The sequence below is a fragment of the Muntiacus reevesi genome, chromosome 19 (genome assembly GCF_963930625.1).
Source record: "Muntiacus reevesi chromosome 19, mMunRee1.1, whole genome shotgun sequence".
NCBI classification, from domain to species: Eukaryota; Metazoa; Chordata; class Mammalia; order Artiodactyla; family Cervidae; genus Muntiacus; species Muntiacus reevesi.
In genome coordinates, this window is record NC_089267.1 from 29,890,375 (window position 1) to 29,904,934 (window position 14,560).

General features: G+C 37.5%; 1 protein-coding gene across 2 annotated transcripts in view; it reads left to right on the forward strand.

The window, feature by feature from the left end:
• Positions 1-14,560, forward strand: part of MAN1A1 (mannosidase alpha class 1A member 1) — a 168,789-nt gene that overhangs the window by 1,755 nt on the left and 152,474 nt on the right. The window lies entirely within an intron of this gene.

Here is a 14,560-nt window from a genome sequence, read left to right on the forward strand (position 1 = left end):
AAGCTTGGAGGTGGGTTTGGAATGAAGCTTGAATGTAAACGCAAAGCATCAATCACGCATCACAGAAATGTTCCAACAGCAAGCCAGCCCAGCCCGCGTTCAGTCACGTGGCCCCATTCCGCCAGGTGGCATCCTATGTGTACTTACAGACTATAAAGGTGAAACTTGAGAACTTGTTATCATAGGGAGCACACGGTTGTTTACTTTTCACAAAATGAAAAAAAAAAATGCAAAAAGCCAGCCTACTGCTTTTTGAATTTCTCGTGTAGCTAGAAAAAGAGTATTCCATGTGATGCAACAGGTTTTCCTCCACAGCAGCACAATGATGACAGACTTAATCTCGGGCAAACATGGACTTTGTTAAGTCTTTCATAATTTCTTTCCTGTAATTTTCAGTTGGAACTTGAAACACATGGTCAGTTTGTGCTTAGCTTGAAGCTGAAGAGGACCTTCAAAATCATTTCAGACTATCGTTTTAAAAATGAACGTTGAAGGGCCCAGAGCCCCAGAATCAGTTAGTGACTGAGTCAGGACTTGAAGCCCAGACTTCTTGTCACCAGACTGTCTGTGGACAAGCCTCCTTTCTCAGCTACTCTTCCCTGTGAAACTATACCATTCTGGATTTTTGCACAATGCAACAACTGTAGGAACCATGTTAAAAGCATGTTATCCCAAATTTTGAATTTCTGAAATACTAGATGAATTTTCTTTTTTTTTTTTTTTAAGTTTCACAGTGTTTGAAAATAAATGCTGTGTTTTGACATTGGACCAGGTACTCAGGAAAGGAAGCTTCCTGATTCCACCCCATTTTCAGAGAGCATAAAAAGAGTTTTGAGGTAGTGAAGAGGTACTTAGCTAAGTGGCTGCAGATTGGAGGTAGCTTGATCATTGTAGAATTTGTGATTTTAGTATGACGACCAGATGAATTTGGTTAAGCTGTAGTTGAGCAAGTTAAGGTGGATTTGGATCCTTGCAGTTTATGCTAGGCAGAGTGCCTTCAGTCATCCCTCCTGCACCGTAGCCCATCAGCCTTTGTACTATGAGACCCTTCCTTAGGCACAGAACCTTCCCAGACTTGGGGAAGTGGATTGTATTCCCTGTGACAACTTCTGTCTAGCAGTTTTCCTTCTCCATGAAACTCTTCTCCACTCTCCAGGAAGGTGGGAAAAAGCTCTGCTTTCACCAATCATCTCCCTCTCCTTTTCATCTCTCAGCCTCCTTGAAAATATCCCACCAAAACCTACAGATAAATTAGCCCCAAATCTGTATCTGCTTATGTTTTCCTTAAGTTTGAAGCAGTGTAATTCACGTTTCATGCCTCTGAATTCCTGTGAGCTGACAGTTAGTGCAGATCACAATTGTCCCAGGATATTATTTTAAATATTATAGATCCATGGATGTGAAAAAGCTATTGGTGCCAATTAGGACTGAGTAAAAGTGCATTTAGACCAGAAGCACTGGGACAGTAGCAGTCAATTGAGGACAGAATATTAACAGTATGTGTTTGTCACGTATCTGTTGCTATTAGATCGACCGTTATCTTTGTAGATCAAAAGGTCTTAATTAACCATGTGAAGGAAATTTATATAGCCTTCTGTATCAGTGTGATACTAACATCTTTGTACCTACATGTTTTGAAACTGCCCAGTCTTGCATAAAGTGGTGGAACTAAATGGATTCTTTAAAATTTCATGTTGTGGTGAGAACCAAGGTGGGTGGGGGTAGAAAACCAGCATGATTAGCTTCAGTATTTAGTCAAAGACTAATGGGAAGAAATGGATTATGGTTTTTCATCAGATTAGTACAGGCAGATGTGTTCCTTTGTAAACCAAAAAAAAAAGTTAACTCATGCTATTATAAAACCATGCTGTAAACATTCAGTTTTAGAGAGGGAAGAGTGGTTGCCCATTATGAATGGACTTCAGCTTGATATATTCAGTTTCAGGTCCCATGTATGCCTTGTCATGAACAAATGGATCTTCGCCTTGATCTTGATTTTTATTGTTCCTGTTTTTTCTAGTTCTTTTTATTTACTTAGGTTCTCTATCACACCTGGAGATACTAACAGTGTTATAGGTAAAATTTAGAAAGTATTGATATAAGCAAGTCTTCTAACATATTGGGAGTTTGGACTATAATTTCTGAGCCAAACTTTCATTTTGTAAATTTGGTTTAAAAACAGCCAGTGGTCTTTTCTTATATTGCCAACACAGTTGTGTTACTGGTATTGTGGTAAATTTTTTTAAAATTTGTGTTAAGGAGAAACAGTCTTTAATTTCAAATAGGATGTTTATTGCCTAGCACCCTTCACAAAAGGTGCTAGCTACATGCTTTCTAGAATACTGACTGGATGGATACTAAATATTTGTCATAAAACTTAAAATTGAAATTAAGACAGCCCCCCACCCCATGAAAACTTCATAAATAAATCAACTTTGGGACGTCCGTGAAATTTATAATACACACATAGTATGTATTCCCACAAGGCTGATCTTTTTAAAATTGTGCTCAAGTTGCCCTTAACTTTAAAAAGCAAATGAAACACAAAAGTGAAAGAGCACCATGGAATTTTTAGAAAAATAGTAATTTCTTTTTCTACCCCAACATTTTTAAAAAATCAGGAAGCTTTTAGGGGGAATCTACCCAAAGCATCTACACTGTCCTTTAGAATTAGAGCCTTAATCCTAATTTTGAGTATGAACTTTTCCCCCCAGTTTTGTGTAATTATGGGAAGTGTCTCTGAGTAATAGGGCCTGAAGATGGTCAAACTATCAATATGATCCCTCACTTCTTAGATTGGAATGCCCACCAGTCTAAATGGGATGGGAGTGGGGAGGCTGACAGCCAGGTTTGAGTCTATCAAGTACGGTTTTAGGACCAGTTAACTGTTGGGTCACAGTTTTCTTCTCTAGGTTTCTCAAAACAGGCCTTAGTTTTTAATTCCAGAACTGTTACATAATTATAAGTTGAAAGAAAATTTTCATATTGATAGCTAATGGTGAAGATATATTTTTATGCCTGACAAACTAGCCTTAGGTTGTTCGTGAGTCTGTAATTTATGTTAACTACTGACAATGAACTTTTATTAAAAATCAGACATAGGAATAATCTACCTTGACATATTAAAACAAGACATTTTTATTTGGAAGCTTATTTGTATGAGTAGTAGTGTGGAAAATAATACTTGCAAATTAATAAAGGCCACAATTTGAAGACCTGACTCTGAAGGAGCTTGGATGCCCTTGGGTTACCTTGCCTGTTCAACTCACCAAGTTCTGAAACACACCAGACATTGAACAGGAACAAATGCAAGATTTCCCCACTCTTAGAACCTTCCTCAGAGCAGGTAGGTCATGGAGCATTTGGAAAAATTTCTTTAACAAGTAAATGAATAAATTAAGATTTCAGCAGTGTAAGTATTAGAATAGGTGCTGAGTGTTGAACATTATGTACAAAAGCAGGAAAAGATTGTTAATGGATAATCAGTTATGCTCGCTTAATTTTCTGTAAGCTATTGATAATTTGTTTGGGAGGAGTATTTTTCTCTTACCGGGTAACTTAACAGTCATATAAAGGAGCTCTATATAGGATCTAGAACTTAGTAAATTCTGTGGAAAAGAGGTTAAAAAATGCATTTTCAAGTAAATGTATATTTATTTCTTGGGTGAGCTAATAAACCACTTTGAGAAATTTGTGCTGATGATTCACGTTTGTAAAAAGTGTCTTTGGATGAGTGAATTTGTTGGACTTCAGCAGCTTAGTTAACTTATTTGTATTAAATAATATAATAAGCTATGGTAATACAAATTCATTATCAGGGCGAGTTTAAAGCATGGGTCTGAAGGTCAGACAGGAGGAAACCCAACAGGTCAGTGTGAGTGATGAGGGTTATATATACATGGCTAGATCAGCACTGCATAGGACCCTTGTATCTCATAACCCAGTAGAGAACCTGTGGCCTTTTAAGTCCTTTATAACCTACAAAACCACAAAAATGTGTTTGTCAAAGGTGAGTTTTGATTGGTCACAATAGGAGTAGCCCCTCTGCTGGGCTCCGTGGATACCATGACTTGCATTTACCCTAAGGAGACAGAAATGATAAAGGACAAGCCAGTGTTTGATATTTTAAGAAAGAGATTCTTTCTTTGGGGAAACTAAGTCTTGACTTTTCCCTCAATGTTCTTTGTGTAATGTCTTGTGTAGTGTTAAATAATTGAGCTACCTTTACTCCCCCACCCTTTACTACTAAATATGTTTAAAGGTCCTTTAAACAAGTCTGCCAAATTTTTTCCTATTACCAAAAAATGCTATAAAAATAACTCTGATTTTTTAAAGTAAACATGCAGTTCAGTTCAGTCATTCAGTTGTATCAGACTGTTTGCAATCGTATGGACTGCAGCACGCCAGGCTTCCCTGTCCATCACCAACTCCCGGAGACTTGCTCAAACTCGTGTCCATCAAGTCAGTGATGCCATCCAACCATCTCATCCTGCCGTCCCCTTCTCCTCCTGCCTTCAATCTTTCCCATGTGCTCTAAGCCATAAAATATTCTATCTGAATGAGACTTTAGAGATAGCTACAATAAAGGCAACTGAGATACAAAGATCGCCCTGAAAATCATTTTGCTAGTTAGTGGGAGCGTTGAACGTGGAAGTCCAGTCCTGGGTGAATGTTGCTCATTATCTGGACATGACTTGCCTCCTAAGTAAAATATCAAGGAGGTGTATAAATTGACTCTCATATTCATTATTTGCAGACACTAATGTCAAGTAACTGCAAAACATGTACAATCCTGCAATCCTGCAGTATTACAACTTTAGTCTCATATGAATTACGTTAACTATTGTAATTTAAAAAAAGATCTTACCAGGGGCATGGTTAAGAAGGCCTCTTCCTTTTAAAGCCATTTTGGGAAATTTGATGACATCTTTTTCTCATTATGAAGATACCTGCAGGGGAACAGAGGCATTAATAATTACTCAATTGGGCATTCTTTACAAAGAGAGCTGGGGGAGAAATTTTTAAAAAAAAAAAAGAGGAAAGGGGTGTACCAGCGTGGGAGAGTTCTTTCAAACCGTAAATGTAGGTGCTCTTTTGACATTGCACAATGCATAACAGAAGAATTGAAAGTTAACCTGAAGAAGTATATTTTTTTCTTTTCTAAATTGTGAAAGTATGATAACATATTTACAGGAGACTTGGAAAATAAAGAGCAATTATATATAGTTCCACTATGTATTATAATTATTTTTAAAAATAGATAAGTTAAGATTTTTAGTTGGAGTTTCAGTATCAAACTCTCAAAAATTAATAGAATGGATAGACAGAAAATTAGAGGGATATAGTAGACCTGAAAAAGCACTATGAATCAATTCAGCATAATTAAGATTTATATAATTTTCACACAACAACAGGGTACAAATTCTTTTCTAGTTCCCATAGACTATAAACCTGGAGACCCTGGGACATATCCAGGGACATAAAACAAGATGCAAAAATTTCATGGTCTAAAGATATTGAAATCATATAGTCTGTTCTCTTATCACTATGGAATTATGTTAGAAATCAGTATCAAAAGATATTTGAAAATAACCCACCTATTTTCATGTGCAATGTGACAGTTACCAAAAGTGATCTTTACTTAGCTATTGAAAACTTCAATAAAGTTATAAGATTGAAAAAATGAAGACAGTGATCGCAGAGAAAAAAGGACTTAAATGAGAAATTAATATCAAAATGAAAAATTAATATAAGAAATACTTTAAAACCCCATGTATTTGGAAATTAAATGTCTATTTTTAAATAAGCGTATCAAAGAAACCATAACAAGGGAAATTAGAAAATATTTGTGACAGAATAAAAATGAAAAGAGAAGTTATCAGAATTTGTTGCATGCAGCTGAAGCTGCTCAATGCAACTAAATGCAATATGAAATCTTGTATAAGGTATGAAAACAAATAATGGACACTAACATAAAATTTTTGAAATTTGAACAAAATCTTCACTTTATAATACAATATGATCCAATAATACTATATCACATGTTACTTTCCTGGTTTTTTTCTTTCTGCAACATAGTATTTATATTCTCAGAATTGGATTAGAAGTTTCAAGCCTCATTCAGAAGAATTTTTTTTAAAAAATCACCAAGATAATAAACTTTCTAGACTGTTAGCAGTGATACTAGCTGCCAGAATAAATGGAACTATATCAAAGAATATAAATTAGAAATCTAGCACTCTGTTCATAGTCAAACAAGTAGAATCAAAATGTAAATTTTTTCACATGGCAAAAATTCATAGTTTTCTAAAATAAATATATTGTACATGCTATTTATATACATATATGTATACAAAAGCTTTTCTGTTACACTTGGTAAAGGCTTGAGAAAGAACAACAAAAAAAAGAGATGGAGAAATTGGAAAACATAAAATAGGAGCACTGAATGTGAAATAGAAAAAAATGAAACAAACTAGATAGAACTAAAAGATAATCATATAGTCCTGTAGTTTTAAACATGGCTGCTCATTAGAATCAGGTCTGGAGCTTTGAAGAAAAAAAAAATACCTGTGCATTTGTATTTTTCAAAATATTCCAAGATAATTCTAATGTGCATCTGGATTTAAAAAGCAATTACAGGTTTTTCTCTTAAATGGTAGTTTTGGTGATATAGAATTTTACTGTTTTCTGTTGATATGGGCTTCCTGGGTGGTGCTGGTGATAAAGAATCTGCCTGCCAGTGCAGAAGATACAAGAGATGTGGGTTCGATCCCTGAGTCAGGAAGATCTCCTGGAGGAGGAAATGGCAACCTGCTCCAGTGTTCTTGCCTGGAAAATTCCATGGACAGAGGAGGCTGGCAGGCTACGGTTCAGAGAGTCACAAAAAGTGGGACCTGAGTGAGCAGCTGAGCACATAGTCATGATACAGTGGTATTAAATGAATAATAGTTACATAATTACAGTAGTAAAAGATGTTTATCAGTTTTCACAGTCAATGACCAGACCAAAAAAAAAAAAAAAAAAGATAATTGCAGTTGCAAGCCGTAATGGAAACATGATTAACCTAACAATATAAAATAATTTCATACAATTTGTGGAGTTCATCCACCCAGCCAGTCTGTGTCTTTTGGTTGGTACATTTAATCCATTTACATTTAAGGTAATTATCAATATGTATGATCCTGGTAGCATTTTATTAATTGTTTGGAGTTTATTTTCTGTAGGTCTTTTCCTTCTCTGTGTTTCCTGCCTAGAGAAGTCCCTTTAGCATTCATTGTAAAGCTGGTTTGGTGATGCTGAATTCTCTTAGCTTTCGCTTGTCTGTAAAAGCTTTTGATTTCTCCATCAGATCTGAATCAGAGTCTTGCTGGGTAGAGTATTCTTGGTTGTAGGTTCTTCCCTTTCATCGCTTTCAATTTATCATGCCATTCCCTGAAGGAATATATATTTTTAAAAGTAGACATATATTTAATAGTAGCACTTATCTGTAGGATTCATGAGTATGACAAAAATGAAGCAGGCTCGCAGGTATAGAGAACAAACTAGTGGCTACCAGTGATGAGAGGGAAGGGGGAGGGGGAAATCTAGGGATAGGGAATTAAGAGATGTAAACTATTAGGTATGAAATAAGCTGCAAGGAGATATTGTGTAACATGAGGTATATAACCAACATTTTATAATAACAATACATGGAGTATAACCTTTAAAAATTGTGAATCACTATATTATTCACTTGTACTTCTATAATTTTGCACATTAACTATACTTAACCTTAAAAAACAAAAAGTAGACATACATTTAAAAAGCACCAATCTGGGGTCTCTTTGTTATAGGAGCACACAATTCTTTTCACCCAAAAAGGTCCTGGAGAGTATCCGGATGCTTTTACCTGCCCCTGCTACATTTATTTGTATGTAGCAACATGGTGTGGTGAGAAGGGCTAGTTTTGGAGTCAGACAAGTTGAGCCTGCATCTGGCTTTTACCGTGTACTAGTTCTTGTGACCTTAAGCAAGTTGCTTAATCTGTCAGAGCTTCAGTTTTCTTATTTGTGAAATGGCAGTAATAATTAAGTACGCGCTTTCTTGAATCAGAAAGCTTAAATGTGGGCATCCACACAAAGCACTTAAAATGGTGTTATTATTATACATGGGTTTTGCCAAGGTGACACCACTGGTAAAGAGCTCACCTGCCAGTGCAGGAGACATTAGAGACTCGGGTTCGATCCCTGGGTCAGGAAGATTCCTTGGAGTAGGAAATGGCATCCCACTCTAGTATTCTTGACTGGGAAGCCCCATGGACAGCGGAGCCTGGAGAGTCCATGGGGTTACAAAGCGTCAGACGTGACTGAAGTGACTTGGCACACATTATTATAAAGCATAGGGAGTGTGTAATCAGTGGTATTTGCTGTTATTACTGTTAGCAGTCGCTACCTGAAGCCATCAAGCCTATATTACATTGTTTCAGATACTGTTTAATGCATCAGGAAAGTGGGTAATGATGTTTCAAAAAGTTATCAAAAACAGCTCAGAGTAGGTTTGCTTAAAGGGTACATTTCCAGTTCAGGATGATCTTTTCAGACAGCGATGATTTTACTGTGCTGCCATCAACTCTGATTTTCTCACGTTCCTGCCAAGTCCAAAAAACTTTCGGTGTCCTTAAAAATTGCATACTTTTTCAGCTTCTCTACTTCAAAATATGTGTGAAAGAATTCATTTGTCTCTTTCTCACAGTCTCATGTGCTTCTTCCTGAAGTACCATCTTCTCAGAATGAGCACAGTTCTTGAGTTGCCTCCTTAAGCCTTGAAATTGTTCTCCAAGGTAGAGAAGAAGAGGGATTAAGTAAAATGCATTTTAACCTGTTTTGTCTTTGGAGGAATATTTTTAAGAAGTGCAAAGAAAATTCCTTTAGGTTTAGCACAAATGTATGTAATTATGATCAATTCTATAATCAGAACTCAGTGTGTTACCTGGTAGTCAAAATTCACATAAATCAGCTCTAGTTTGTAACTCACAGATCGTGGCCTTTTTGAGAGCTAAGGTATCCAGCCCAGAAGGACTTCGGAGATCCTGAAGCCCATACTCACTTTACATATGAAAAATAGGGTTCTGTGAGCCGTGAGCTCCTGAGATTCCCCAAGTGCATTTACTATAGAGCTGGAAACTGCCTCTTAGTGCTCAGTCCGGCTCTGCCTGTGATATCTTGACTCTAATGAGAACATATGCTCTGGAGGCTGGCTGGCCCGGCCCTCCCTCCTCTTCAGCCCTGAATAGCAGGCCAGCAGCTAGAAACCCCGCCGAGAGTATCCTAGAAGGAGATGGAAGATCTTCGCTTGGTGAGGTATTGCCTGAGAAAGCAATCCTGGCTAGTTCCTTCACTCTGCAGAAAGCAGAGGCGCTGCCCCACCCCCACTGAGTCCTGATAAAGACTTCTGTGATCATTAGATACTTGAAAGAAAACCAAATGAGATTAAGGCTTAAGAGCATTTAGAAGTCACAGCCCTCATTTCTGTCATGAATACTCTGGCAGTTGCTTTAGGCACGTTAGAGCCCAGCAGACCTGCAGATAATCCAGACTAGAGATAATGAAATTAACAAGCCCATGTAGCCTTTGAATTTGCTTGACTTTTGTAACTATCAGTAAAATGCCGCCTGCACTTCCTTTTTAAAAACTGTTAGTCTCTTCCCTCTTAAGCTTAGCAGCAACCTGGTCCCTCATTTGCTCTGATACATTCTGGTTCCCCTTGTTCTGCACCCTTCCATACAGTGATACTCAGGCATACTGTATTAACTTTTATTTGCATTTTTCATGTAATTATTAGTCTGTCTCCCATTCAGTTGTCTGGTCTCCAGTCTCTAGTATGAAGGTGCTTAGTGTGAGAGGGTGCCTGTAAAGGGAGGGAATAAAAACATGGTCAAGAGCGCCAAGCTCTGCAGGGATCCTCTGTCCATGAAATTCTTCAGGCAAGAATACTGGAGTGGGTCACCATTCCCTTCTCCAGGGGATCTTCCCAACCCAGGTATCAAACCTGATCTCCTGCATTGCAGGCAGATTCTTTACCATCTGAGCCACCAAGGAATCTCAATAATACAGCACACTACACCCTAAAACAACCTTTGTTGCAATGCTAGTGGGGATACCTGTTTGCCTAGGCCAGGAGTTTATGAGAGAAGGTGCAGCAGTAATAATGATGGACCGGTGAGTAACTGTGGTTGAGACATGAAGTTGGGCCATCCAGAGACCATGAGCTGTAGCTGGGATCTTCGTACCTGTCAAATCCACCTTCATGGAAAGGTCTTTGTAAAGTCCTATGAAGAGCACTTGTTTCTTTTTTTTTAATTTTTTTTTTTTTTTTTTTCAGTTTTTTCCCCTGTTTCTTCTAAGGGATGAGAGGATTCAGACATAGGAGGCCAGGACTCATGGCCCACACTCAGAATGGCCACGTCCACCTTCTCTGAGCTGATGTTCGGGGCAAGATTAACGCTAGTTCCTCTTTCACAAGAATATGTGCTGCAACCGCTAAAAGATTGCGTTTCCTCACTATCTACCTGTCTGTTGGGCCACAAAAGGATAGACCTGTGGAATGATAAAGGCAGCATAGGGTGTATACCTGGTCTCAACAATCTCATTCCCAGCTGCCTGAAATTTCACCATCACTGCCTCCCTTTCAATCATGTATTACTTCTTAAAGGCTCCTGTTAAAACGATATCACTAAATTTGCCCAGCAGAAATTATTATTCTTTGAGATTTATCTTAGCAAGGGTGAGAGTGGGTTTGTAAAACAAGCAAGGAACTTCCTCTGTGTTATTTCATTGTAAAGTAATACTAGCTTAGGAAAGAACATTTTGAAAGTACACAGGACTAGAAAAAAGGGGGGAAAAAATTCTTCATAGTTCAATCACTCAGTCACAAACAGTGTCAACACTTCCCACCCCAACATATTGGTTATTTTTTCTCACAATTAAAACCACACTATGGATACATATTTTAAAAAATTTTTCTTTTAAAGTATTATTTTATGATAGCATAATATATGAAATAGAAGCATCGTAGTTTATTTAACCCTCCCTGGGACCTGAACATTTAGATTATTTCCAGTTTTTTTTTTTTTTAATCTTAGACTGAGATAAACATCTTTGTCCATTAAGGTTCCGGCTGATTTTTCATTGCCCTCACCCCATAAGTAGGATTTCTAATCTTAAATTTCTAATAGGGAAATGAATAGGTCAAAGAATCGTAGAACATTTTGAGGGGTGATTTTTCTTATACTTCCACCTGTAATGTAATGAACCTAGTCTTGACTCTTTCTGATTTTCATGGGTGATGAAACAGTATCGCGTGTATTTAATTTACCCTTCTTTGAGCAGCACTTTTCCCTGTGTTGGTTGACTAGTTGGATTTCCTCATCGTGCAATGTACAGGACAAGGAAGTTTTAAAGCAGGGTTGGGAATGAAGACAAGAGTTTGGAGACCTAAGAAGTGGGACATCAGAGAAGATGGATCTAACCAGCTGGCTAGAGACATATGGGCTCCCGAAGGAGGCACAGTCCTGAAAGGCAATAGTCAGCATTTTATTTAAAAAAACAACAACAAAATATGCTTCTTTCCTGGGCTGGATCCCTAGAATTATAAGTACTCTTTACTGATATAAGTATCTGCCAAGCACACTAGAACAGCCCACTTTCGGTCAGCCAAGACCCAGCCAGCCAACTCCCATTGGCTCATCTTCATTGTTATCATTGACTTTTTGCATCAGATATTTGAGGAAGATGCTGGGGAAAGAGGGAGGGAATCCTCTTTTTTAGAATTCATTAGGATGGCTTCCTAATATTTTAAGATCATAATTGAAGCTCAGAAATAATCCAGATAGAATTTCAGAAGTGACTTCCCGCAGCCCCGCCCCCCCGCCAAGTGGTTCCAGAAGATGGCAAGTCTTACAAAGCTGAATTCTTACAGAAGAAAAATTAACCAAAGGAAAATTGTTGATAAAATTTCAAAGTAACATAGATTTTTATGTTTGAAGGAGCAGGCTGATCTTTTATATATTAGAGGCCTTTGGTGACTTAAGTAGGATAAATCTGCATTTTGTCTAAGGTATTTTATTTTAGAATAAAAGCAAAACATGATTTGTTTATGAAGTGTAGGCTTTGGATTTCTTTCTTTTTTTTGGCCAATTTCTTTAAATAAATGTGTTTTTAGCCATGCTTTTTTGATATAGTGAGGAGCCGCACATCTCAAAATGTATTTATATTCTAACCTTGATTAGTTCATAAAAGTCTTTCAAATGCCAGAACTGTTTAAATTTCGCTTTGAGTTAACATGGTAAATAACGATGGACATAAACGTACTGTATTATTTTTATAAATTGTGGTTTGAGATGATAGTAAGTTTAGACTGTTTAGGATGCTGTTCTCTAAGACGTGTTATTTTTGTAGTCAGCTAGCAGTGTGGAATGTTATAATGTATCTAGTCAACTACAAGTTTTCATCTCATGATTAGAACTACAGGTTTTCATCTCATGATTAGAACTACAAGTTTTCATCTCATGATTAGAAGTGCTTGAGCAGTCCATGTTGTGATTTCAAGAGTTAGCCTGAGTCAGCAATTCTGTAAGGCATTCTTAGTAAGTTTATGTAGTAAAAAATGTAGTTTATAATTGACATGTATTTAATATGTTGCATATGTTCATTCATATTAAGTGTTTGGCTATTCTTCATTATTTAATTCTCCTATGGCTTAGTTAGGCTTCCGAGGTGGCACAGTGGTAAAGAATCTGCCTGCCAATGCAGGAAACACAGGTTCTATCCCTGGGTCGGAAAGAGCCTTTGGAGTAGGAAATTGCAACCTGCTCCAGTATTCTTGCATGAAAACTCCCATGGACAGAGGAGCCTGGCAGGCTACAGTCCATGGGGTCACAAAGAGCTGGATACGGCTGAGCGACCGAGGACGCACACACACAGGGCTCGCTTAACTTAGAATGTGTGATGAAGAAAAAAAAGCAGGTGGGGTGGGATGGGTGCAATTGGAGGAGCATAAAGAAATGAAGATGATTTATTAACTACTGTAGAAAAGCTGCTTTAGCAGTTAGGGTGAATAAAATTATGATTTATTAAGTGTTCTATTAGTAATAAGATACCGCAGAGGTTGGAAATACTCCTGTTTTCACTTACTCTGAGAGTGCAGAATCTTTGTGATGTTGGCTCTTCATTGTCATGAATCTGCAGCAGGACTGTCGTGTTGAGAGCAGGACAAAGTGCTTCCCTGAGTTCATCCACCTGAGCAGCTAGCCCTGGGCCTCACCCATAATAGAACCAGTAAATGTGTGTTGAATGAGTACACCTTTTTAAACAAGCGTTCCAGGAGGAGTTGCTTCCCTAGTGGCTCCCTGGTAAAGAATCCATCTGCCAGTGAAGGAGATGCAGGTTTGATCCCTGGGTCAGGAACATCCCCTGGAGTAGGAAATGGCAACTCACTCCAGTATTCTTGCCTGGGGAATCCCATGGACAGAGGAGGCCGGTGGGCTAGAGCCCACAGGGTCCCAGAGAGTTGGACATGACTTAGTGACTAAACAACCACCACCAAGAGGGGTTACTTAGGTTAAGTGTGACACCCAACCCCGTTTAACCATGTATTCCAAAAGTGGTGTCCTTGCATCTTTGGAACCTTTGCTACCTATTCTCAGGGGCTACAGGCCATTGTCTGGAGGGGAGACGTGATTTTTTAATAACAGTCAAAAGTCATACAGAAGCAGGTCTAGTAAATAAAGAGAATCATCAATATGGGAAACACCTTTTCTAGTTTTAAATAACGTTTTTAGAATGATTTATAAAGTAAAAAGCTATATTCATTTTCTCATGTGACTTGTAACTGGCTGTGAGGAGGTTCATAAAAAAATCTTTTAAGCAGATGTAACATCACTGAAATAAATGTGGATACTCATAAGATTCTTTTGAAGGTCAACACTTGAATATAAAAAGTTCTCTTTCACTTAAAAGTTAATCTACTTTATATTTAGAACCCAGCATTTTGTTTTTCAGGTCTGTGATTTTTAAATTAGGTAATCCTTGTTCATTTGTGTTCTTTATTATCTAAAGTTGTGGACTACATTTAATAAGAGCTGTCATTTTTCTTACATTTCAATTTTATACACTGGTACACCCTAATTAAAGTTGGTGTGGATTTTTTTTTCCCCTATCCCTGCAGAAAATTTTGAGAGACAATGGTATTTTTATAAATAATGCTTGCAGTATCACATTGAAATGAAAAGTCATGGGTTAGATATTATTTCCTCTAGAGAAGTTAGAATTTAATAAAACTTTCTCTGTAAGAGTTGTGGTATTTTGAGAAAGAACCTTACTCTTCTGTTTCCCAGTTAATGTTATATCTCCTAAAAAGTGTTAGCTCATATAAATAATTGCATGGTAGAGGCTTTGTGAATTTCATGAATTTGCACATGGTTGCTTTTCCAGTTCATTCTGCATATTAGATTCATCTTCCAAAAATATCCCTTCTCTCATGTTGCCCAACTCAGAGGTTTTAGTGGGGTTCATTTCCTCTGAAG